Source organism: Neopsephotus bourkii, unplaced genomic scaffold, assembly GCF_033783945.1.
Source record: "Neopsephotus bourkii isolate Nb327-2 ecotype Australia unplaced genomic scaffold, CSIRO-AGI_Nbou_v1 NB_272, whole genome shotgun sequence".
In the NCBI taxonomy this organism is placed as follows: Eukaryota; Metazoa; Chordata; class Aves; order Psittaciformes; family Psittacidae; genus Neopsephotus; species Neopsephotus bourkii.
The window spans coordinates 15,122,189-15,148,045 of NW_026900781.1; positions in this window are offsets into that span (position 1 = coordinate 15,122,189).

Sequence of the window (25,857 nt, forward strand, 5' to 3'; positions counted from 1 at the left end):
ATAGAATGGTTAGGGTTGGAAAGGACCTTAAGATCATCAAGTTCCAACACCCCTGCCATGGGCAGGGACACCTCGCTCTAAACCATATCAACCAAGGCCTCATCCAACCTGGCCTTGAACACTGCCAGGGATGGAGCATTCACAACCTCCCTGGACAACCTATTCCAGTGCCTCATCACCCTAACAGGAAAGAATTTCCTCCTTATATCCAATCTAAACTTCCCCTGTTTAAGTTTTAACCCATTACCCCTTGTCCTATCACTACAGTCCCTAATGAAGAGTCCATCCCCAGCATCCCTATAGGCTCCCTTCAGATACTGGAAGGCTGCTATGAGGTCTCCACGCAGCCTTCTCTTCTCCAGGCTGAACAGTCCCAACTTTCTCAGCTGATCTTCATATGGGAGGTGCTCCAGTCCCCTGATCATTCTCATGGCCCTCCTCCGGACTTGTTCTAACGGATCCATGTCCTTTTTATGTTGAGGACACCAGAACTGCACACAATACTCCAAGTGAGGTCTCATGAGAGCAGAGTAGAGGGGCAGGATCACCTCCTTCGACCTGCTGGTCATGCTCCTTTTGATGCAGCCCAGGATACGGTTGACTTTCTGGGCTGCAAGCGCACACTGAAGCCAGCTCATGTTCATTTTCTCATTGACCAGCACCTCCAAGTCCTTCTCCACAGGGCTGCTCTGAATCTCTTCTCTGCCCAGCCTGTAGCAGTGCCTGGAATTGCTCCGACCCAGGTGTAGGACCTTGCACTTGTCATAGTTAACCTTCAAGAGGTTGGGATCAGCCCACCTCACAAGCGTGTCAAGGTCCCTCTGGATGGCATTCCTTCCCTCCGGCATATCAACCGCACCACACAGCTTGGTGTCATCGGCAAACTTGCTGTGGGCGCACTCAATCCCACAATAAGCTCAAGACCATTGAATTGCAGTTGTTTACAGAATGCTGGTTTTGTTACCTGAGCCTGCTTATTTTCAAATTTACCTAATCATTCCATTAAAGGAAAGGAAAGAAAATTTGTGTTTCTAGTAATAGGTATACTTTCTGGAGGTACGGTGTAACATACCAGTACCACCACAGCTTCTGGGGACCTAAACGACTGTGTAGGTGGAAACATGACTACTAAACTGATCTTTGTTAAGAATAACTTGGGTTTTTTTTTTTGGTTCATTGTTGCCTATCTAATAAGGAGTAACATTCATGCAGCAGAGGAGGCAGGAACTCTTCGACTTACCTTTTCTTTGAGACATTTCTGTCTCTTGCCTGAAGGAAGCATGCACTGTTCAGTCTGTCACCCTTAAACCATACATAGGTTAGGATTAAATGGTCAAAAGATGCATTTCCTTGAAAGTTATGAGCTACAATCTGTCTTGACTTATGGTTGTGGGTTTGCAGTTGAACTAGGAAGGATATAAGCTGCAGCAGAATTTGCTTTCATGCCAAAGACCAAAGCCCAGCAACTTTTGACTTGCTCCCTTTGCTTGCAATAGCTCTGTATGCCTTCACTTTTGGTTTTGTCTATGAGCTATAAACACTTGGTCATTTGTATTAAGCCTCAAGGGGACACTGATCACAGTGTAGCATGAATTTTACCCTGCCTAAAATAAAGAATCCTGCCAGGAAGCATAAATTTCAGGTGGGGAGAGAATAGAAGATAGGAGAAACAAGCAAAACAAAATAGCTGAAGCATATTTGGGAATGTCTTCAAAACATAATAAACTATATGACATTGCTGTCATGCTCCAGCAATTTAACGTCACCAAAGTAGTGTTCGCAATCAGGATGCTTGAACAGACTCAAAGCTTTTTTTTTGACTATTTGGATTCCATGTATAAAAGTATTTGGCTAAGCCTAGAGGATGAAGTAGAAGTAGAAATATAAATAATGACAAAAAATCATAAATCCTACAATTTCTTCTAGCGTTTAATATTGAAAATATGACTTTCAACCCAAATTTGTAATACTTAAGAATGATCCAACAGGTTTTTGCATTTACTTCATAGGAACTGATAAAAAAATAATTAGGGGGCAGTCAAACTCAGTCCTTGATTTTAAAACATGTTCCTGTTTGATGCAGAGCATACTTGCAGCCCTTTAAAGTGCTTTGGCAAAACTTCACAATAGGCAAGACTCTCAGTCTGCATCTGAGCTGGCAGAAGTGCATCATTTATAAAACTCAAAGGAGCAGTGTCAGTTTCATGACAGGGTATCTTAGTAATGGCTTAGGAATTCTATTATATTTTATCTCTGGCATTGCAAGTTTTTTTATTTGGAGAAGAAACAGCTATGGTGGAAAAGATATCTTCTTTTGTTCTTCACTTACTCAAGAATCATTTTTCAACAATTGCAGAAGACCACAGGAACACTTGATCTGGTACGTCCACTGTGACAAAACCACTCATTTCTTCCCTGCAAAGATTGTACAGCAGTCAGAAGACTCAGAGGTCATTGCTGAGAAATCTTCACCTGAAGGACTGAGGCTTTTACAAACCACGTGTGGGAAGTACTTCTGGTTTATTTCTTTAACTATGCATTTGCTGAACCAATTCAGAACCAGACAACTTTTTTATCATTATTACTATTTATATTTACATAGAACTGTCATAGCTCCTTTTCTTTAGATTTTTTCTTTTTTTTTTTTTTTAATGGCTGACATTTATACATACTTTAGACATGATGTTTAATATTTTTGAAATACCAGTGATTCTTTCAGTGAAAATTAGTTAAACTAGTTTACAATGCTTAAACTGTTGGTCTTTCCATCTGAAACAAGTTAATAAGTGATCACAAGAACATCTCAACTTCAAGATCTGAATGAATTGTCTCAAGGAGCAGGATGAGGTCAGGTCTGGTTGACTGCAGATATCAGTCCAGAAGGCACAGGTTGAACACAACACTCCGTCAAGCCTCTCAACCAAAATTAATTCTTCATTTCAACTAGTTTTCCTTCACTCATAAAAACAACAAAAAAGAAGAATCAGGGGAATGCAGAGAAATCTGAGGTTGTGCAGTGATTCTATTCATATATATATATGTGTGAGCTGACTACATGTTAAAAAACAGATTTAAAGATTATTTGAATTCTCCCTTCCAATATTGAAAATGGGAAATTAAATAGGTCCTCAAGAATTGCCTGTTTAACTATGAAGATCAGTTATTTATTTAAGCTCCACAGAAAGCGACAGTTCTTTTTTTAGCTTAGCCAGGTACAAGGCATTGCTTTTATAAAAGAAAAAAAGGCTTAAAACCACAAAAAGGGCTACAGCAAAATGCAAAGAGACATGACTAGATAAATATACCTCCCAGGAAAGAACACTATTGATTTTTATAGTGTTTGTTCTGAAGGGATTTTTTATTCAGTCCTGGCAGCCATTCAAATTCTGCATTTAAACAAAATTTTTCAAGTGATGATCCTGATCCATTTTCTCAATGTCAAAAAATAAAAGTGTATTCTTAATGAAAAAGGCACTCTAGATATAAAATATTTAAAATCTTCACGCTAGAATACTTACTGGTTAAAAATATAGGGTGGGGGTGCAGAGGACACTCAATTATTTTTTTTTTTTTGTATATCAGCACCAATAAGCAATTCAGCCAAGAGGAGACTTAAAATCAGCACTGCATCACCATCTGTCAGGCCTACATGTTTTATTGAGGATGACGTTTGAAAATTATTGATGTCTCAAGGTGCAAAGACTGTTTCAAGCTTCCAGTTTCCAGCTCATATGATGAGAATGTCACCACAAAGATTCACTGATTTCCCCTGCTCCTTCTTGTTTCTCCTCCTTCCCCAGGAGCTATTTACCTGTTACTGGGTCTTGCTTTATGTCATGTACTAAACAAGCAGTGGTACTGGCTAGATATAACTGTGAAACCTTCTAATTAAAAACAATTCTTTCTCTCTTCAAATATTTACATACTGCAAAGACTTAATTCTTGAGTTTCATGCTAAAGAAGAAAAAAAGACAGCAAAACAAAATCTTCCTGCCTTTCATGCCTCCCTTCTTTCTGCAAAGGTTTCATGGGAAAGCCACAATACGGAGATTTTCCTCTTTTTTGTTTATTTACAAATTTGGCAAGAGTTTTGAAGCTCAGAATCACATTTGTTTAAATGCTTCAAACAGGTACACTTACTGTACCAGACCACACTATAGCAATTCTAAACCCTTGAATTAAATTTAAATACACCAAGAGCACTTGCACTGGAGGTAGCACTTAGGTACTGCTGTCATCATAGGAGACATAAGGACAGCTGCTGGTAGTGTGGTGAAAGAGAGAAGGAGCCCTTTCCCAAGAACATCAGTCACTACCCTGTGACTGAGCAGCATGAGCAGCATTGGAGCTTCAGATGCCTAAACAGGCATCAGTCAGGAGCAGAAGGGAAGAGCAACCAAAAGTACACGTTTGAATTACATCTTCAAAACCAGATCAGCAAAGGGGTTACAGGCTACATTAGGAAGTGGATGGGGGTTGAGAGAACAAACAAAAAAAGACTTCTCTCACTTCTAAATTCTTCACAAGTCCCTTGATTCTCATGCCTTCCTCACAGCGTCTGCCAATACTTCTTTCTCCATTTTTCTCAGCTACTTGCTCCCCTTGCCCTACTATCCTAAAACCTTCACCCTTTCCCTTACTACTATATTCCACTGTTGTTAAATTGATTTTGTGTATACTGTTGAATCCCTCGAGCTGCCTATTTGGGTATCTACCATGAAAAGAGGACTTTTAAGTACTGTGTTTGTGTTTGAAAAAGTTTTGCTGCTGCCGTCACTTATCCTCAATGCAAGAGGGATCATATTATCGTTTTCCTTATTTCCTGCCCTACCACTCACTTAATTAAGAGCTTATATTTTGTATCACTAATCTTAATTCTAGAGATAAACATGTAAAAATGAGTGAATTATGCCATGCTCAAATAGCAAGAAAACAGACATAACTAATATTTCAACAAACCAAAACCTCTTTCGTGCAAACCAGTTATTATTGTTAAGGAACTGGATGCCCCATGACTTTTTTGCCTGTGAAGAATCTCTATATGCAGAAAGCCGGTTATGCTCTTCTAGCTGAATCCTACTGAAACTGGGAGATGGGGAAGGTACACAACTTGGAGTAAAGACTTCCTGCAAGTTAGCAGTGTCATGTTTCCAGTTGCTATATCAAAACTACCTTGTCATGACACTTTCCCCTTGAAAGAACTCTTTCAGGAAGTTGAACACATTCATTCCACTGAAAAAAGCTTTACTCTGAAATGCATTGTAACATTCAAACCAACTACATTAAAAGCCAATCCATACTGTAAGGATGTTATGAAAAGCAGCAACAAGAACGATAAAAAGAAAACTAAAGATTGCACCTTCCTTAAAGGTATGTGTATTCAAAAATATTTTGGGGTAAGATTTTTCAATACATTATTACTTAATGTGATAACAGAAATCTCATAGTGACCAGACTTGTGCTGTATGCATAAAATTAAATGCATGTGTAGGTTTTTTTTCCAAGATTAGAATCTTTGTCATGTCCAAATACAGGTATAAGATGTTTTAACTGTACAAAGTTAGAAAACAATTTCAGTTGCAAGTAACAGTAGGTAGAGAGATGCTATGTACAGGCAAGGCACTGGTCTTTGTTAACATTTTTTTTTTGTGATTAGGGACTCAGAGTTTTCCTATACTTATGTTTAAAAAAGGTACATTAGCAGATATTCATGCACAGAATTTGACAATAGAGCTAAGATTCTTATTTCACAATACCAAAATACTGTCAAATTACACAAATCTTTCCCCAGGAGACTTAGAGACAAAAAGAAATGGTGAAGAAGAGAATTATTCATGGCATATTTTACAGAACACATTCTTCAGCCTGACAGGAAGTTATGGTCTTTTTATTTTCCTTGAATGTCTTCCTGGAGTACAGCACAGTGGGAGATGGGGCCTAAATTGTTCTGTGTCTCTTTGGCAGACAGTCTGCCAACATGATCTTCCTCAATGGACAGTAATTTTTATGCTATGTAATCTAATAGCGACAGCAGGCACAGTAACAGCAGGTTTTCTATCTGGCATGGCAGTTTGCACTGGGGATGTCTGAAGCAGTCTGTTAGGTCATTAAAAAAAATAGTAAAAATATACGCAAAAAAATCTAGACATTAGTTAATGAAATAGTCTTTAAATTGTTTGGTGAAGATGGAAGCAATGGGTAACACTGTGGACTAGAATCATTAGAATGATTCATAAAAGACATGGACATGAAATCACTGTAATTGCCCATGTAAATAAAATAAAAAGAAAACATTAAGTTTAAATCAAACCTGGAATTAAGGTTCCACATTTTTAAGACAATTCAGGAATTCCAGGAGTTATTCTATAACTTGCTCTGTGAAAAAACGTTATGAATATAAAATCACTCATTTCAAGAATGTAAGCCTAATGATAGTATAAAAAATATAGTGAGTGTAGGATGCATAAATAACAGCAATGTAGTATGAAAATTACAAGATGAAGTATTATCAAAGGATTCTAAACCTGGGTTGACTTTTATTTAGCACTTATTTCCTTCCTTGTTAAGAGGACCTTTTATGAGTGTGCTCACTGTATTATTTCGCTCGTTCTCAGAACTACACATCCAGGGTAGGAAGTTTTGCCAGACTTATTCAGTGGTAGATCATTGGGGTTGCCTAATTAGTTAAATCACAGGGATGTGCTACCTCAAGGTTTCAAGTGCCTGGGTGTCTTTGTAAAATAAATATCCAAGAACCAATCCTTTTATTCTAAGTAATGTTAATAAAGCCCCCAAAGGCTTTTTTACTCTCACAGCTGGAAGTTCCTCCTTGAGCTGAAACGCTGGAAACAGCTGAGTCTAAATAAACTCCAAATCTTAAAGACAGTTCAGTTCCACTCATAAGAGGGAAAAATGGATGGGGTTCTGGAGGCACTAGAACAACTCTGTTTATGCTTCTTCTCTGAAAGTAAAGATGTCTTAAGGGAATTTAGCTGGTGGCTGCTGTCAGTGTTCTTTCATCTAACAAGACCCTTGTAAACAGATAAGAAATTCCAAAACTATGTTTTTAGTTAAGTACTTACTCTTCCTTAACTTGATTTCTCTGCCTGTGTGACCATGGCATACTCAAAATTATTTAGCACTTATATAGAAGGGTAGAACAAAGAGAAAAAAAAAGATTAAAAATTCGAGGTTTGGCTCACATTTTAATGAGAGACTGTCTACACAGGAAAATCACCTACTTCACAAGCCACAGAACTTAGATATTAATGATGGGTGGGGGAATCATATAAAAACATATAAGAAGACTGAAACAAATGCATAAAAATATTAATTCAGGTTATTAAGAACTCAAGTTTTATTTTAGTCTGTGAGTGCTAATAGTCTGTGTTGCTGAGTAACTGTCTGCTAAATAAGACAAGTCTCCTACTAACCTTACATTTTTTTTTTAAATCAGCTAACCTGAAAGCTCTGGAATAATACCACAGAAAAAAAAGGCTAAAAATGCTAGATTTGCATACCTAACTTTAACTAAATTATTATTTTGTGGATATTTCAAAGGGTAAAAATAACTTTGTAAGGTACTGTTTGATTGTTAATGGGCAGACAAATGGTACAAACATTTTGTCTTCCTTCTGACAGCATTAAACTGACAGGAAAATGTCCAGGAAATAGACATTGATACTTGCATTAAAGACTCACCAAAACAGTGCTTAACAGGAAATGAGTCTTTTTCCATGTTTTACCTCAGTAAGCAGACATGATTATTGCTGCTCTGTCAAAGCCCTGTTGCTTAACTGTCTTGGGCTTTCAAATCAAATTATGCATCCTCTCCCTCTACTGCACTGAAAGATGATAAAATAAACAAGGCAGTCACAAAACACACACCCATTTTTTCCCCATTGGTCTGGCAGAATCCAAAGGAGGATGAGATTGAAAAAAGAAAGTGGATAAATCCCGTCTGGACCCCCTGTATTAGATAAAGCAGGATAACAGAGAGAGAAGTGATCGTTTTACAGCAAAGATGAATTTCTCACAGGAAGTTTGATAAATTGACATCATTCCAGGCAATTTGAGGTAATACAATCTTCATGTCTGAACAGTGTAATTACTGGATATGTTTCCTGCATTCAGAAACACTCTGTATCAATCACCAGGAACAGTTTTAGTATCTATTTCTTTCAAGAAAATAAGGAAGACCAAAAAAAAAAAAAAAAAAAAAGAGAGAGAAAAACTCTAGTAGGGGAAGGGAGGAATGTAAAACTAACTTAGGAGGTTTTAAATAGTAAAGAAAATAATACAGCTGAAGGAAACATATGCCACTTCAGTTGAGGCAATGAAGAGAGACCTGATGCAAGTGTGATGGTCTCAGCAGGGAGACAGCCTGATACCAGGTTAGATGGCTGTGCTCTATCATAACCTAGGTTCATTTCCTCCATGAATCTGCAGTACTTTTGATGCTGTCAGCATGATTCTAGGCTGTTCCTCCTGTTAACCTCTATAACTCGTGTGCCTGACATGTGGACATTTTGCCTCGTGACAGGTGGGCAACGAAGGTGCGGTGGTATGAAAAGAGCAGTACAACATGGGAGCAGTACCTGAAATAAATCCATTATGTGTATACACCAAAATCTGAGTTGAGAAGGTAATTTCTGACATCTATTCCAAAGAGAGAGGTAAGGCTGCCTGTCTGGAGGAATAAATGATAATAGCTTAATAAATGAAAACAGCTTAGTTATTGGACTGTTTTTCTGCTCATACAGAAAATACTTGCCCTAGTGATGTGCTAGATTAATTCCCAGCAGCATGTTTTCAAATAACTTCTCTTTATTCAGTTCCATATGAGGGGCATGAGGTTAATTTTTCTAGCTACATGTAAGGTTGGCATTAGTCATTTATCATTTATAATGACATTTATCAAAGTGGCAAGAACTGCTACTAAAACATGTACAAATTAATTTTCTTTTATTTATAATGTCAGATAAGAGGCAAGCAACGGAAAATGAATGACTGTTTCATATGGTCTATGCAGAATGTACCTGCAGGAAGACAAGTCATTGGAATTGCCGACTATTACACAGGTTAACTATGAGTAGCTTCTGGACAGCTGATCAAAAAAGCTGTCTGAACTGAACTCCAGCTGATTTTATTTCCTAACAAATGGAAATGGTCTAAGGCTCTTGGTCCTTCCCGTTGCACATTCACAGTGCTTCACTTTACATCCTCCTACTTTGCATAGGGTATACTAAGGCTGGAGTTTGGGTCAAACATATAGGCAATTTACAAAAGAAGAAAAGATTGCTTTTCAAAATTAATCATTTTTTAAGACAAAGGTACACTATGTGAGAGCTGTTACACTTGGGTATTTTTCCCTTATGTTTCTTGAAAAAGAAAGTTATTTCACTCATAAACAAACCAGAAATCCACATCTTGAAAATTGTATCTTGTCCCTCTATTAAAGACAATAGCGTAGCTAAGATAAGCAGTTCCGTTCTGGGTTTAGCTTTAAATTCTAAGATGCAAATGTAACTAGGCATGGATCATGTTCTTCTGATCAGGATATAACACTGAGATCAAATGCCTGAATTAGGATTTTTTTTTTTCTAATGAGCATTACAGTTTCTCAAGAAATCAGATAGAGATCACTTTGATTTCTGCAGACTCCGTCCTAAGGGAAAGTGAAGAGGTGTTCTGTTGTATAAAGGATATTCTTTTAGCGCAAAATAATGTAATAAACTCTAATAAAAACCTAATAAAAATAATTTCTTAAATAAAGTGATTGTGTAAGTATTTTTATACATTAAAAATTGGAATGAAAATCAGGCTCATCTTTTAGTCTCATCTTCAATGTATTACTCAAGTATTTATGCTGGTTACACAAAAATGGGAATGAACAAACCCAGTGCTCTGGACAAGCTTAAAAGGAAGTGACAGGGGCTACTCCTACAGACAGCAGAATTTTAACTACATGATGCGAGAGGAAACATTGTTTCATTTAAACATCCAACAAGGAATTACAAATATATGTATATATATATTAAAAGAAAAAAGTAGAAGTAGACAGATAGAAGATTCCAGGAAAGAAAAAGTGTTAATGACTTCGAATACTCATTGCACATTAGTCTACTACTGGACTCATGCAGACACTATTTTTCAAAGCTTTGGTTAAAATATTTTCTGTGGTAAAAATACTCTCTTTGGTAAAAATATTTTCACGTAGATATTTAGAGATGTAACTTAAAAATAGCTAATATGAATATCAGAAATATTAATAAGAATTTTTCTGTCAAAAGTAAAAAAACATTAGAAGGTTCAAAAGAGTTATAACTCATGTATGTATAAGTTATAACAGTGTATAGGACAAGGTGTGACCACAGTGGAAACTTTTCTTTACATTTATCTACTTCATACAGCCTGCACCCCTATTTCTATTCCAACACATACACAGAACATACTTTGTATAAAGAGTACACAGAGTAGCTTTATAAAGCTAACAAATAAGATTTAATACAATATCTGGCTGTAAATCTTTTATAAGTACAGAAAGTGAGACACCCTGAATCAATACTGCCCTTGATAAGAACAGATCTTTTAGTAACTCTAGTGTCTTCTGACTTCTTAGTAATCTCTGTATTTAAGGCTGTTACACAGACTATATTCTGATTATTGCTCCCTTAAAGTGGTCAGAAAGCAAGTTGCTTAGGAGCACAGACAAGGCTTTGGCATGAAACACAGTGACAATGGATGCAATTGCATTGAACTAAAAATTACACAAAGCACATTATATTAGTCACAGTAGATGTGACTTCAGATTTTCTGAAGACAGAAAATTCATGGCCAAAATAACTTATTTCACAACCTCTATTATATATTCATATGCACATATATTTATACATATACATTATTCTGTGCTCACATGCATCTGTGCATATGAATATACTCCAACTCTCTGGTAGTTTTAAACAATATAGAGAAATACATAATAAATCATGAACAAATACTGTATGTGATATTGAAAAATGCATAAATTATAAATATTAAAACATAGTTGTTTTGATTTTGATTTTGATTTTAATTTTTAATTTTAGTATAAAATAAACATTTTTTGCCTTTTGTTACGTAAAGATATTATCTGGTGAACATCTCTGCTCCAGTTTTAAAGCAAGCAAAAAAATACCCCACCTAACAGTAAAATCGATAATAATGTATGCACAGAACTCACAGGCTAAGATTTTCAAAGCCATAGCAAATGCTAGGATGGCCAAATTCTCTAAGAATCTTTCTTCAGTATTATTTTTTTAAGATGAGATGAAAGCTTTCTTTTCAGAAGACTGTCTTTTTACTGAGAAAGGTCCAACTGCCCCTGCAAAACTAAATTTAGATCAAAATTATGGTGAGGTACAATTTAATAGTGTAAACTTTGAGTATTGGTGAGCTAGAAATAAGGAGGCTTTATTCTTACAGGTTAAGGATTGTCTTTAAAATATTAAGCTACTTTTGATTTTTGTTTAATCTCAGGAAATCTCTACGCACTTTTGTTGAGAAGAGATTGAACAAAAAATTGTTATATAACAGATTATTTTTTTTAGAATAAAATAGTTCAAATTTATTTTTTTTAATTCACCTCAGCAGTACTTTTTCTTTCTGAAAAGCCGAATAAACTTCTGGATACTCTATAACATAAGCTGCATGTGGCTAACTATTTATTCTGCAGAATTCCTAGAAATGCTTTCTATTGTACAAAAAATATGTCATTTCCTGAGACATATGTATCTTTCTTACAAAAGAATTGCATTTCAAGAAAAAGAAATTAAGGGAGAATAACATTTTTGTATAAGATAAAAGGCAAAAAAAACTCCAAGTGTTTACAGCATTATAATACATATATTAATGTATATTTTGTATACATATAGATGCGTATGCACATACATATGTATACAGACGTATATTTTTATATATGCACATGTATGTGAATACACATATGCAGTGTTTGTATGCGTAACCATATATACTTATATTTTGTCATATCTTGATATGCATGCATGTGCAATTTATTGAAATAGATTTACCAACACAAAAAAAAGACATGTCAAAAAAGTGTCAGAAATAGAAACTTCAAGTAATGAAAGCAAAAATTGATAAATACACAGAGTTGCTCCAGCAGAATGGAGGACTGAAAAGGTTGCACAAGTACAAATAGAAGATGGCAGAAAAGAGGAATAATTATTAATCAATAATAAAATAAATTAAAAGCTCAATAATGAATAACTGCTCCTTTTTCTTGTAATGCCAGAACAAGGAGCTAACACCAAAGAGATAGATTTTAAAATTATTTAAATTATTTAAAGCAATCTTTTTTATCACGGATAATCATAAATAATCCTTTCCTTATATATCACTTAGATTGAGTGATTGGACACATAAATTAAACATAAGTAAAGGAGAAACATTTATATGGATAGAATAACACCACAATTATGGTATAGAAACAATCAGATCAAGATTAATGTGTGGGTTTAGAAAGTCATATGCTATAGCAAACTCTTCTATAGTAGGCTATTACACTGATATTTCTGATTTTCCAAAGCATACTGAAAGCTGCAGACTTTTTCAGAAATTAGAAAAAAAAACAACCCCACATTCAGTTATATGGAGTTCATTTTAATGGTAAGGGCTCTAACATGCTAATATAATGACTAATAATAAATTGAACAAGTATGACCATAATAGGGTCTACACAAAGATGATTAAATGAGGGAAACATTCTTCAGAATAATCTCACAATACCAGCACTGCATAAAAGATTAAGTAGCTAATCTAACCTGTTCATATTATTGCAAGATAGAAGGTGCAATAATTTTCCTACTTTTATTCTGAGTTTGAAAACAAGCAGGTGAAAAAAGATCCATCTAATTTTTAGAAGACATGTGAACTGGATATAATTATCTCATGAAACACCTTGAGATTGCAAATTAACTTCAACACCATTGTATTTCAGCTTCAGCTTTTACCTAGGTGACTAATGACTAAATGATATCAAGGCAATGGGATTATTATTTCTTTCCATTTTTTTCAAAGCTGTGCTTAAGCTATGGCACAGCATAGATCTGGAGAGGCACTCTTAGGTTCTGTGATTTGTTTGTGGTTTGCACCATCCTAATAACTGAACAAGGGAGTGACAGTCACATATACAATCCATCAAGATACAGACACACTCAAGACTTATCCAAGCATGGTTTGCTGCTTGGAGTGTGATCAAATGATGAACATACCAAAGCCCAATTAAAGCACACAACAATTAACTGGAAACCTTTAGAAATAAAACTTGAAAAATTAATCATCTGAACTTGGAAAAAAATACTGAATTTAACAGCTGTTACAATATACATTATTATTAAACACTTTAGCAATAAGAGTTTATCAAGATGGCACTGAGATACATAAGATTTATCACTTAGATTTAAAATATATATTAAGAATCCAAAGAGTTAAGAATAGGATGTTCTCATATCTACCAGCATGCACAGGAATTGAGGAAAATATCCCATTTCATATAATCTTTCAAGTTATTTAACTTGAAATTTCAATGTATTTTGGCTAGTGAAAACAACATTTATTTTTGCTGAACTTTTTTTCAGAAATATTTACAATGCCATTTATTTGAATGGATTCTCTTTCCATAGACCATTTTAAAAGCTGGAGGACATGGATAGGTTTTTCTAGGCCCCTGGTATTATGTGTCTCTGTGTGTGTGTGTGTGTGTGTGTGTTTGTATAAATGGCTGGTGGAAGTCAGACAGTCTAAACAGGAACCTGTATAACAATTTACTAGTTCCAGAGATGCTAAAGTTACATCTATTGGAAAGTTATGCAGAAAGAAAAACTGAGGAAGAACTGAACCATCAATAATGTAGACCAAGCAGTTCCAAAAATTTTCATAAACAGGCTATTAATGTCAAACATTTTCAAACCTTTCCATGAACATTTGCATTCTTAAATAATATATAAATAGAAGTTTGATTCACACCAAAGCCTGAGGAATTATTTTTTGTTTCACAAATGCTCATCTTTGGTAAATTAATTTTTTTTTTTTTTTAATTAAATACTCTCTGCAGCGTCATGACAGAGAAAACCAGACAAGGGCAGTTAAAAAGATCAAATCAAAACAAAAATCATCAAGTGATGGTACTACAGTTACACAACATATTAAAAGTCTGCCCAAGGAATTCTGTTCTTGAGAAGGAATCACTGCATGGTAATTAATTTGACTTTCTGTGGATGCAAAGGGAACATTTCTTCTTGTAACAGCTCTAAACCCAGCATGTCTATAGAACATCAGTGGACCATGGTTTTTAGTTTGATTAAACTTATAAGCCTATACTGCATGGGGCTTATTAACGATAAGACATGTAAAATGTCTATGTATGTAAAATGAAAGCAATGTGGTTTGTTTGGAGGCAAACCAGCTTTCAAATTAAAATGATGAAAGAGCAGTTCTTCTCTTTGAAAAGACCATACTTGCTTCTTTTAATGTACATATACATCCTTGAATCAATTGCTAAAATGCTCAAAAATATATAATTATGTTGTTCAGAGTGTTAAGCAATTATTGCCACTTTCAAGGCTTTGTTACTATAACATGCCTAAGGCAAATACTCTCTGCGTTCATGAATATTGGAAAGAGTAAGTCATAAATCTATAATCTGAACATAAACATCCTTCAAGGTGCCTGTAGTTTAGGGGATTTTACTAGTAGTAACATACATTTCAGTTGAAGACTACTGATTTTATTTGCCTCCCTCCGATTTCATAGTTTGTACGGTATGTACCTGTAATCACCCATCCACCCAATACTTTCTAAGGAGAGCTACCAAGGAATGAAGAATGGAAAGGTCACAGTACGTCCAGTGTTTTTCCACCCTCAGTGACGTAACGTCAGTGATGTTTTGTATTCTCCTTCAAAAGCAAACATGGTACAAACCGTATTTTTGGGTTCACTGAGCAACAAATTACCAGGAGAAGGATGACTTTCTATACCATTAGAGTAATTTAAGTTTGTCAAACAGAGATAATATTAGACAAATTTATCCATTCGAATGCCATCCAAACCACAAATAACAAATCCTAGATCTCTAGTTTAGAGATGGCTGCATTATACTCTTCCAGAGGAAGGCAGTGCTGATCTTTTCCCATGTAAATTAGCTCTTACAGATAACTCCTTCTTAGCCCTAGCATTCAGGACATCCTGTATAGACCACTCATCTTGCTTATAGCTTAGGGTTGAAACGGAGCATTTTTCTTTTGTCCTTCTTGGAGAACTATATTGACAACTGATGGAAAAGGGAGATGAGAAGGAAGGCTGAAAGGAAGGAGGGAAAAAAGCAAACTAGACAGCACCAGCTACTTAAACTTTCCTGATAAATGGTATCAGTGCCCCATCATACAAAGTGCTCAACTCCAGGTTGGATAGGGCTTTGAGCAAACTGGTTTAGTGGAAGGTGTCCCAGCCCATGGAAGGGGGTTTGGAACTAGATGATCTTTAAGGTCTCTTCCAACCCAAACAATTCTACAATATCCTTTTCCCCAGAAACAAAGAAGCCCAGGAAAGGAAGCTGACAGCAACAGGGGGAAATCCACAATGCTTCCAACTGGAAGCCAATGTCAAGTCAATATGTCTCATGTACCTTAGGCTGATAAATTATATAGGTAGAGAGATAGCAATTACAATCTTTTCCTTACGATTCTGTCCAAATGATGATATTAAGAGCAGGGAGGCTCTAACGGAATCTTCTTTTGCTCCAAATTCAATTCCTGGGAAGCTCAAAAAGCCAAGATGATGTCCTATCTCAGCCAGAATGTAGAGAAACGAATGCCTTAGTTTTCGTTTAAGATAGTGAATAAGGATATTAATGCTTTGGTAAACGGAGTCAATTACAACAGCTCTGTGCTGTCATCCATGCAGTCTTCAGGGGACCTAGGAACTGCTTTATGTTATTCAGCTTCTCAGTGTATTATTCTCAAGGTACTTTCTTCCATGTAGTCCCAAATGAAATTCTTTAAACGTGAAGAACAGTTATGCCTGAAAGACTCATTTCTGGTAAGCCAAGGATCAGACACAGTATAAAACACTTAGAGATTTATGGGAACCTCAATCATTTATAATAATGTCATAGTTATATTTCATAGTACACACATGAAAACCCTACCTGAACTTGGACAAGCTCGAGTTTAACACAGCCATTGACTGTGATACGCTGCATCTTTGTTCTTTTATACATCATTGTAAAACAGGCAAACAGACACAAAAGTCCAAACCGGAGCTGGTTTTGATATGCCACATATATCATATGGTGCAATCTACTGTCTTAAGGATTTTCAGATCAAATGGTTGTTATAGCCAGTAACCCAAAGTACAATTTGAATAAGTATATCTAACTGTTTGAGAGCAAGAATGGATTCATCACTGTTGCTGCTTTATGGACACCATGACCTGAGTGAATCAGATTGCATTACATATTCAAAGCAAGAATAAACCACAAATAGAAATGAAGGAACTGCAGCCAAAGTAAAAGTACATAGTAGCTCTCTTCTGCAAGAAGAGTAGTTTTCCTGTGTGCTAAATCTGCTCTGCCACACATAGTTTCAGCTGCCTCTCTAGGCCACATGGATAAATAACTGAAGTTGCAATATATATTAGCTACATATTTCACCCAGCATGTGAAAAGGAAAATACAACTGACCTAAAAGAATTTTTTAATTCTACCTCTTCCTTTCTTAACTTTTTCAAGTGAACAGTTCTTTCAAACTAGAATACTTGGATCCTTATTATCTTTATGAATTTCTTGTGCATCCACCATTCTCACTTAATGAGTGATAGTCAACTATGCCTAGAAGGTAAAGATTTGCTTATCAAACGGTGTAATACAAAGAAATTCTCAGGCTTCAAAAATCCCCGTTCTGAAAACCTGATTTTGACTATTAGTGGTAATTAGGTCCTAGGATATATAAAAAAAGAATGCACATGGAAAGCTGATTTTTAAAGATAGGAACAATTCAAGTTGACAGTTTTGTACTGAGCTCCTTAGAACAGAATATGCTGCTCCTGAGGGATAAATTACGCATGGCCTGCTCCTCTTTGTGGCTCTGCAGAATTCTCAAAGATCCCAAGGGAAATGTGTGCTTACAGGCTATAGCAAGAAGTGCTAGAAAATGAGAGATGAGTCAGTAATAAATTGTCATTCAAGTTAGACAGAAGGTATCACAGTATCACAGTATCACAGTATGTTAGAGATTGGAAGGGACCTCAAAAGATCATTCAGTCCAATCCCCCTGCCGGAGCAGGAACACCTAGATAAGGTTACACAGGAACGTGTCCAGGCAGGTTTTGAATGTCTCCAAAGGAGACTCCACAACCTCCCTGGGCAGCCTGTTCCAATGTTCTGTCACCCTCACTGAGAAGAATTTTCTTCTCAAGTTTAAGTGGAACCTCTTGTGTTCCAGTTTGTACCCATTTTCCCTTGTCCTATCATTGTTTGCCACTGAGAAGAGCCTGGCTTCATCCTCGTAACACTCCCCCTTTATATATCTATATACACTAATAAGGTCACCCCTCAGTCTCCTCTTCTCCAAACTATAGAGACCCAGCTCCCTCAGTCTTTTCTCATAAGGGAGATGCTCCACTCCCTTAATCATCTTAGTTGCCCTGCGCTGGACTCTCTCCAGCAGGTCCCTGTCCTTCTTAAACTGAGGGGCCCAGAACTGGACACAATATTCCAGATGAGGTCTCACCAGAGGGGAAGGAGGACCTCTCTCGACCTACTAACCACCCCCCTTCTAATACACCCCAGGATGCCATTGGCCTTCTTGGCCACAAGGGCACAGTGTCAGCTCATGGTCACCCTGTCGTCCACCAGGACCCCCAGGTCCCTCTCCCCTACACTGCTCTCTAACAGGTCGTTCCCCAGCCTATACTGGAACCTGGGGTTGTTCCTGCCCAGATGTAGGACTCTACACTTTCCCTTGTTATATTTCATCAAGTCATTCCCCTCTCAACTCTCCAGCCTGTCCAGGTCTCGCTGGATGGCAGCACAGCCTTCTGGCGTGTCGGCTACTCCTCCCAGCTTAGTGTCATCAGCAAACTTGCTGATAGTACACTCAATTCCCTCATCTAAATCATTGAAGGTAGGCATCGAAGAAAATAAAAAAAATTAACGTGGAGTCTTGGGGCTTTTGTTAAGAAAGAGTGAGCAGGTGGCAGAATACAGAGAAGCATACATGAGAGATAAAGAACAAAGAAGTCTGCTGAGAGGCACTTTTTAAGAAACTGAAGGTTTCAGAAATGAAAAACTATTCGGGATGAAGTTCTTACTTAATCTAGTGTTAGCCAAGGACTAATTTCAGTGAATGTTAATAGACATCCTCAATGGATGGGAAGAAAGATTAATTCTTGATTTCTACATACATTTTTTATGAGTAAAACCTTTCATTAGAATGGCACCTCCTAATTTGATAGGGGACAGTTAGATTCTAAATATATACATATTAAGTCCTGTCTGTGCTTCCAACAGGCCAAATAAAAAAAATCTCAGAACCTCAAAAGTAACTATGTGTATTGATGATGGGGTATATATTTCATTATTTTTTTTTTAGCTTCCAGGCATGTGAAGGTAGTTTATGAACCAGAGCTGGATGCCTCACTACAGTGTAAAATGAACAGAAACATGGGTGCCCAGGGTAGGATTCACAGTAATCAGCTTCCAAAACAGGGAAATGCATAGGCCAGCCAATAAAAAGATTCATAGATCAGCAATGTTGCCTCCTTCTTTTAAGTCCCTAAGCACAGCCCAAATTATGTGCTTATGTGAAAGTGGAATTCACAGCCTTCCATCAGCCCTTAAACTCCTTTGATTATGAAAAATTGGTTCACTCTTTTCACTTAAAACCTGTCTGTCAAAGGAGGAGAAAGAAATGTCAAAATAGACTGGAGATTACAGCAGTTTCTAAGGAAACCAGAGTCAGTGCCCTCTTCATGCAAAATGAGCTGAAATTCATACCTCTTACCTCCCACAGGAGTGCCCCCTCAACCAGTCACCTAAGGCTAGGCCTAGGGCTAAGCCACACATCAAATATAGCAAGTACAAAGCAGATGCTGTATGATAACTGTCAGGGTACATACCCTCTAATCCCATTATAAAATCCTTTGAGGCTATAATCCTATCATTTTGAGGTAATCATTTGAAAAAAAAAGCTGTATCTGCTACTGTTATAACACTCAAATTTCAAATAAAAGCACAGATTAAGGAAAGGCTAACAACACACAGAAATGGATCAAACAGTAGGGAAAAATGGGAGTACTGCACACCCACCATAAGAGTAATTTCAGTAGCACATGACCTGCAACCAAAATATTATTCTTAGAAGAACATGCTAAGACATTTTGCCAGAAACAAAAGTTTTCAAAACATAGGGACAACAGATATAGAATAAGAACATATGCTGGTAGAATTATTTACTGTTTAACTAATAACTGAGAAACTAAAGCTGGCACAAAGCTAAAAAATCTTACATTCTACTCTAGACATATTGAACAATCCCTTATAAAAAATAAATTTCATATTTAATATGGGAAGCCAGTTTTAAAAATATCAGAAAATGAACAGGCCTACTTTTAAAGATATGCTTCTGGTACAATTCCACATACCCTCTGTAGGGTTGTGATCAAAACATTAATTTTTAGATTAATTTCAGCAGCAGAAGAAATACACATGCTGAAGTTAAATGAGGCAAAACAATAACAGATGTTCCAAGATGCCAGGCATACAAAGGAATATAAGGGTGAGAGAGGGACCATGAAGATATGGAAATTGCCAAAAGCCAGGAGAGAAATAAAATAAAGCAAGGTGTGGAAGAAGTACAGAATATGGAGAAAAAAATGATTGGAAACAAGAACCTTAAAAGTTAAGCACTATGGCAACTAATAGGCCTCTGTGGGTTGATGGTAAATGTCATGCCCCTACAAGTATCATTAGCTATGCAATAATAATTGTTGGTCCCAGAATGCAGGCAAATGCTAACCGACTTACTGAAACATTAAATGTTTCAGACTGAATGAAACTTACAGCAGATAATTTGCATCAGCTTGAAGGAAGACACAGGGACTAGAGCCTGAGGAAGGTATTCAGTGTCTATGAATTGGCCAAGAATGGTAGTTGCACATTTAAGTGCTTGCAGTAAGCGCAGTTTTCTTTCCCGAGTGTGGAATGTTTGTGTTAAACCTGGAACCCAATAACTGAAACAAAATTTGCTGCAAAACAATGACTGTGAAATGCTTATATCTAAGCATTGTTTAGATATAAGTAGTGTTGCTACTTCTGTAGCAGCCACTAAGTTTAGACTAGGATCTACTGAAATTCACTGGACACCTCCTCACTTTTATATGTCTTTTATCCTATTTTCTGCTGCATGTCAGCCTCAGATCTATTCTGTTCTTGCCTCTGAAATTTTCTTACAGTCTTTGGAAAGCAACATACTTCCCCAGAAAGTCAGCATACCCGTACATGTCTCTTTTATGACTAGGCTCTTAAATACAAAACTAGCAAGGACTGTTAACAAAGTCTGCCAATCATTCAGTGATAAGATACTGCACATAAAACACAGGAAATTTCAATGGGAATATGTTCTGAGAGTCAGGAAATGCAATTTTTCGCAAGAGAGAAACATCATTTTCTACTGTACTAGTATTTGGTGCCAAACTTGGCATTTGCTTAGAATGTGTTGAAGTGTGACAAACTGTCTTATGGAAACAGCCACACATACAAGAGGTTCAGTAATTACAACATGTGAAGTATGCCTAGAAATTTCTGATTAATAATCACATTAGTGTGTTACTTTTTTTTCAAAGCCAATTTGCCAGCATTGTTACAGCACTTATTGTACGTTCTTGAATGCTGATTGCTGAGTTAATCCATATCACAGTAACGTGACATCTGAAACAGCCTGACAACTGCTGCAGCAATACACATTAACTAGCTTGCATGTGCAGTTTTCTGTAACAAGTAAGACGCAATTCAAGGTCATCACTATTACAAGTACTGAAGCCATAGAGAAGAAATAAAAAATAATGTTTCAAAAGCAATGAGGAATGGAATGTATAATATACTTTAATGTAAGCAAAGGTTTACTCTGAAAGTATATTAAAGTAGTTCATATTGTTAAATACTGTGCTTAGCTTAATTTATTAATAAATATCTGTCTTATTATCAGCTGTGGGTGTCAGAGTTATTGAGAAAGATTAGTTTGGCATTTCTAACCTTAAGGAAGCTTAAATATGGTAGCTGATACTTCTACCAGAGAAGCAAGTAGGTATACAAGATCTGCATCACTGTATTCGCCCATATAAATGTAGGGCAGTGTAAGCCAGCTACCTCACCACCCTTGGCATGGTGGACACAAAGCATATTCAGACCGTGCCAAGGAATACTAGGTACCCTGCCAGTTTGTGTCCTGGCTGCTTGAAATGTTGCTTTGAAGTGGACTACAACCATTTTTGCTTCTAACAGAACAGACATAAAGTCATAGAATCATAGAATGGTTAAGGTTCCAAACTCTCTGCCATGGGCAGGCATGCCTCACACTAGACCATCGCTGAAGGCTCTGTCTAATGTGGCTTGAAATGTTAATTTCTGGTTTGCTTAGAAATAAAGAAACAGTAACCCAAATGCTATACATTGTTTACAGCAAGAAACTACAAGAAACTACTCATTAAATATAAATGTTCACTGAAAACAGGCAGATCCCTCTAGATATTTATTCTATTGTCTTTTCAAAGACAAAGGAACAAACCTAAACCTTTGTCAAAGACAAAACCTAAAAAGAATTTTCAGTTTCCCCTATCACTCACAGGTAAATATTTTGAAACAAGAACAGATATTTTGGACAGAGCTCTTTTTCTGACAAATTATTTATAAGAATTTCTCCATGTAAGGAGGACAACAACAACAACAAGTTATCTCCGAGAGTTTTAATTACCTGCAAATCAGCTTTTATCCGATGCTAATTAAACAACAGACATTTTAATTTGGTTTCTTGAATTTTTTATTTTTTTCCATATAGTTAACAGATCAACAACTGTCATGTTGCCTGGTTTGTATTTGCTGCAACATTTTTTTTTACAAAAAGGTTACAAAATGTCTAGAGTGATGTCTGTGAAATGATACTACTACTGCCCTCTTGACTCTTCCAAATTTTCATCCTGTGAAATTATTTTAGCTGCATTGCATTGCACATTATTATCAGTCCTATAGACCTTTGCTTTGCTTTGCCAAGAGAAATACCCAGAGGTACCATGATTTCTCACACAGCTGAAAAATCAGTATTCTGAAAGTAAGCACCAGACCTTACGCACTGCTTCTGTAGCACACACATGTTCTCTGTCCTGTTTTTACTTCCCTAGTGTTTGATAGATAAGGGGTCCTGTAAAATTTATGGCTTAGTCTGCCTCTAGAAGCTGTTGCCGTGGTGTCGTACAGATTTATGTCCTCAAAGACCTGCATAGCAGCTTCCCTTCAGCTTTGAGAGGACAAAGTCTAGTGAATTTTCTGTGGCTTCTCTGACCTTTTCTGTCGATTCCTTCTGGGCAAACAATTCGTCTTCTTTGGTGCTCTCTGCAAGCAGAACTCTATTGAGCCAGTTAACTGGTGTCAGGGATTTCCTTAGCTGGTTACCCCTTGTTCTTTATTCTGTGCTGTCAGATCAGAGAAATGACCGTGTGGCAGGCTAAAGATGATATTTATATATGATTTATAATGAAGTGTACAAATTGAGGGGGAAAGAAAAAGGCGATAGTGTGCTAGTTCATAGATTTTGGGGAGGGGAAAACCATGACTGTATGATGCAAAAAGACAAAATAAGCTCTTGTTTTTGTATTATACAAATTAAATGTTTTGATATATCCCAAATTATACTTTGGAATGGTTTATTACCATATTTGAAATAATTTTATATGTTTGTGGGTCTTGCCAGGTCTTAAAAGGATTATAAATTGTTTTTTTAATAGAACTAGATATCTTTTTTTGAGTAGTGTGGTATTATAGCTGTTGGTGAAATATGCTGCACATAACAAAGGCACAAAATCTTTGGGGAAAGTATGTTAGCTACATCAGATATAAAAGGAAGTTGACTCTGGGACCAAATCAACTCTCAGTTTAAAGAGAAATAGACTGAAAGGGTCATGCCACTACTATAGTTACTATTTTAATAAACTGGAAAAACTCTGTTTAAGGTATATATGGTCAATTTTTTTATTACATGGTAAATTACAGAAAACTTGAAATTATCTGTACATTGTTTTAAAAACAAAAAACCCACCAACCTCTCCAAAACAGACATCTGCACATAATTGAGTCTTTTCTGATAGGTTGAGCCACCACTTGTTCTGGGTGTCTTGAAGTTTCTGTTGGAGTTTGCTACATGCAAGACGAAAGGCTGCTTTTCTTACATGGCAAAGTGGCTGAGCGAGGTGTGCTTGATGAGCAGATCTCTTCTTTGCCAGCAGTTCCTGGACCTCCTGGTTGTTATTGTCAAACCAGTCTTTGTTTTTCTTTAAGGAGAGCCCAATGGATTCTACAGAGGACTGCAGGACATTATTTTTAATATGTTGCCAAAGCGCTTCAGGGGAAGAATCTATAAGCTGGTCTTCAAGACTAGTTTGAAGGTTAGCCTGAAAGCTGCCCCTCACTGCAGCTATTTGGTGATTATTAACATTGAGCCTCCTCCTCGGAATGCCGGCCCTCTTAGGTTTGGGCTTGAAGTGGAAATTAAGTTTGCAACGCACAAGGCTGTGGTCTGTTTGACATTCTGCACTAGGCATCAGTCTGGTCTGGCAGACACCACAAATATTTCTCTGGCACACTAAGACATAATCAATAAGGTGCCAATGTTTAGATCAAGGATGCATCCAGGTTTTCTTCTGGCTTTCTTTCTGCTGGAAAATAGTGCTGGTGATGGTAAGCTGTTGCTCTGCACAGAACTCGAGTAAGAGGCGGCTGTTACCATTGCAGCTGCCAACACCATGCTTGCCTAGTACTCCTTTTCAGGCTTCAAAGTTCTTACCTACTCGGGCATTGAAGTCACCAAGGATTATGACCTTATCTTCTATAGGAACCTTTTGAGTGAGGTGATGCAGGTCGGAGTAGAATTTTTCTTTTTCTGCAGGGTCAGCTTGCAAAGTTGGAGCATATATGCTGAAAAGAACAACATGTTGCTTATTGTGTAGTGGAAGACGTAGGGAGATAATATGATTGGAATGACCTATTGGCAAATTTTCAAGTTTAGAGACTATGGAGTTTTTAATCATGAAGCCAACTCCAGAAAGATGACTTTCAGTTTTGGATTTGCCTGACCAGTAGAGTGTATAGCCGGCACCACGTCCTTTGAAGCTACCTTCCTCATGAAGGCGAACTTCACTGAAAGCAGCAATATCGATGTTAAGTCGTGACAATTCGTGGGCAATTAGCTCAGAACAGCGTTCAGGACACCCGCTGTTCGTTGTATCAAGCATGGTTCTCATGTTCCAACATGCAAGTGTCAAACTGGACACACCTTTGGAGGCAGGTATATGCCTTTGTCTCTTTGTCTTTAATTGACCACAGTAGAAGATGCTCATTGGCTGTGGCTAGCCAACTAAGTGGAGGGGGACATGAGCATTGGTTAGGCCACCTTTTCTAGGCCTCTCTCCATATGGAGCAAGCAGTGGTCTCCTTGAAAGAAAGGCTGCTTGGTCATTCAGGATGTTGCCGAACAAGACTGTCATCTCCTGGGTCAGTCTCGAGTGACCAATGTCCTGAACCACCTGCATGCAGAGTTGGGTCTGCGACTTCCAGTGCACCTTATCACCTGCCGTTTTGTCCCTCACCTGTCGCTACAGGGCTTTGCAAGTGTGGGTAAACCCTTCGGGCCCATGCAGTGGATTTTTTAGGTGAGGCACAGCGTGCACAGAACTGGCCCCACCCTTTACATCTGAGGTTTATCTGCCAGGACCTACCAAGCTTGGATGGCGACAGCAAAGTCCTCAGGTCGTAGGTTTGATTAGAGTGTCCTTCTCTTAGATGGATGGCCTTACAGGGCTATACGAGCTCCATCTGCCTGGGTTTGAAGTTAGAGTTGTCTTTCTCCTAGGATGGTTGCCTGAAGGCTAGTGAGCCCATCCTGCCCATGGACACACTTTGACCCTTCAGTTGAGACCTGTCTGGCATGGGAGACCCTACCGGAGGCATGTGCCACCACCAGCATAGCTACCAACATCACAAGGGCACGCAAGCTCTTTCCCCATGACAAGGGGTTGTCCGCAAAAGAGCTCGTTAATGTAAAGAACTAGTAAATCACCTGTACAGAAAGAAAAAAATATGTAGGTCCTTAAGGTTACTAGAAGTTAAAGATTCTGAAGCCTTTTACAAGTCAAGGAGTCAGATCAATCATATAAAATTATATTGCTCTTCAGAATTAAGGGAATCTATAATACAACTAAAAAACTGCATCTCTGAATCTCAGAGTATTAACAACAACCCTATTTGATACTCCTAACAAACCTCTTTTCTTTAGACTTTCTAAACTGTTCCCCATGCCTCCTTGCTATACCTTTTTCTAATACTAATATTAATTTGTGTGCACATGCTATTGGTATGTGTTTTAATAAGCATATGTCTACTATCCAAATTTAATATAATATATAATCTTATAATATTAGGCACTGGCTTCTAATGATTTAGGCCAGATCAGGACTCAGCAGTAACACCACAGTAGTACGTTGTACGTGCTATTTTTTGGCTTTGAATACTGGAGCTATATTACATTTAATCTCTCT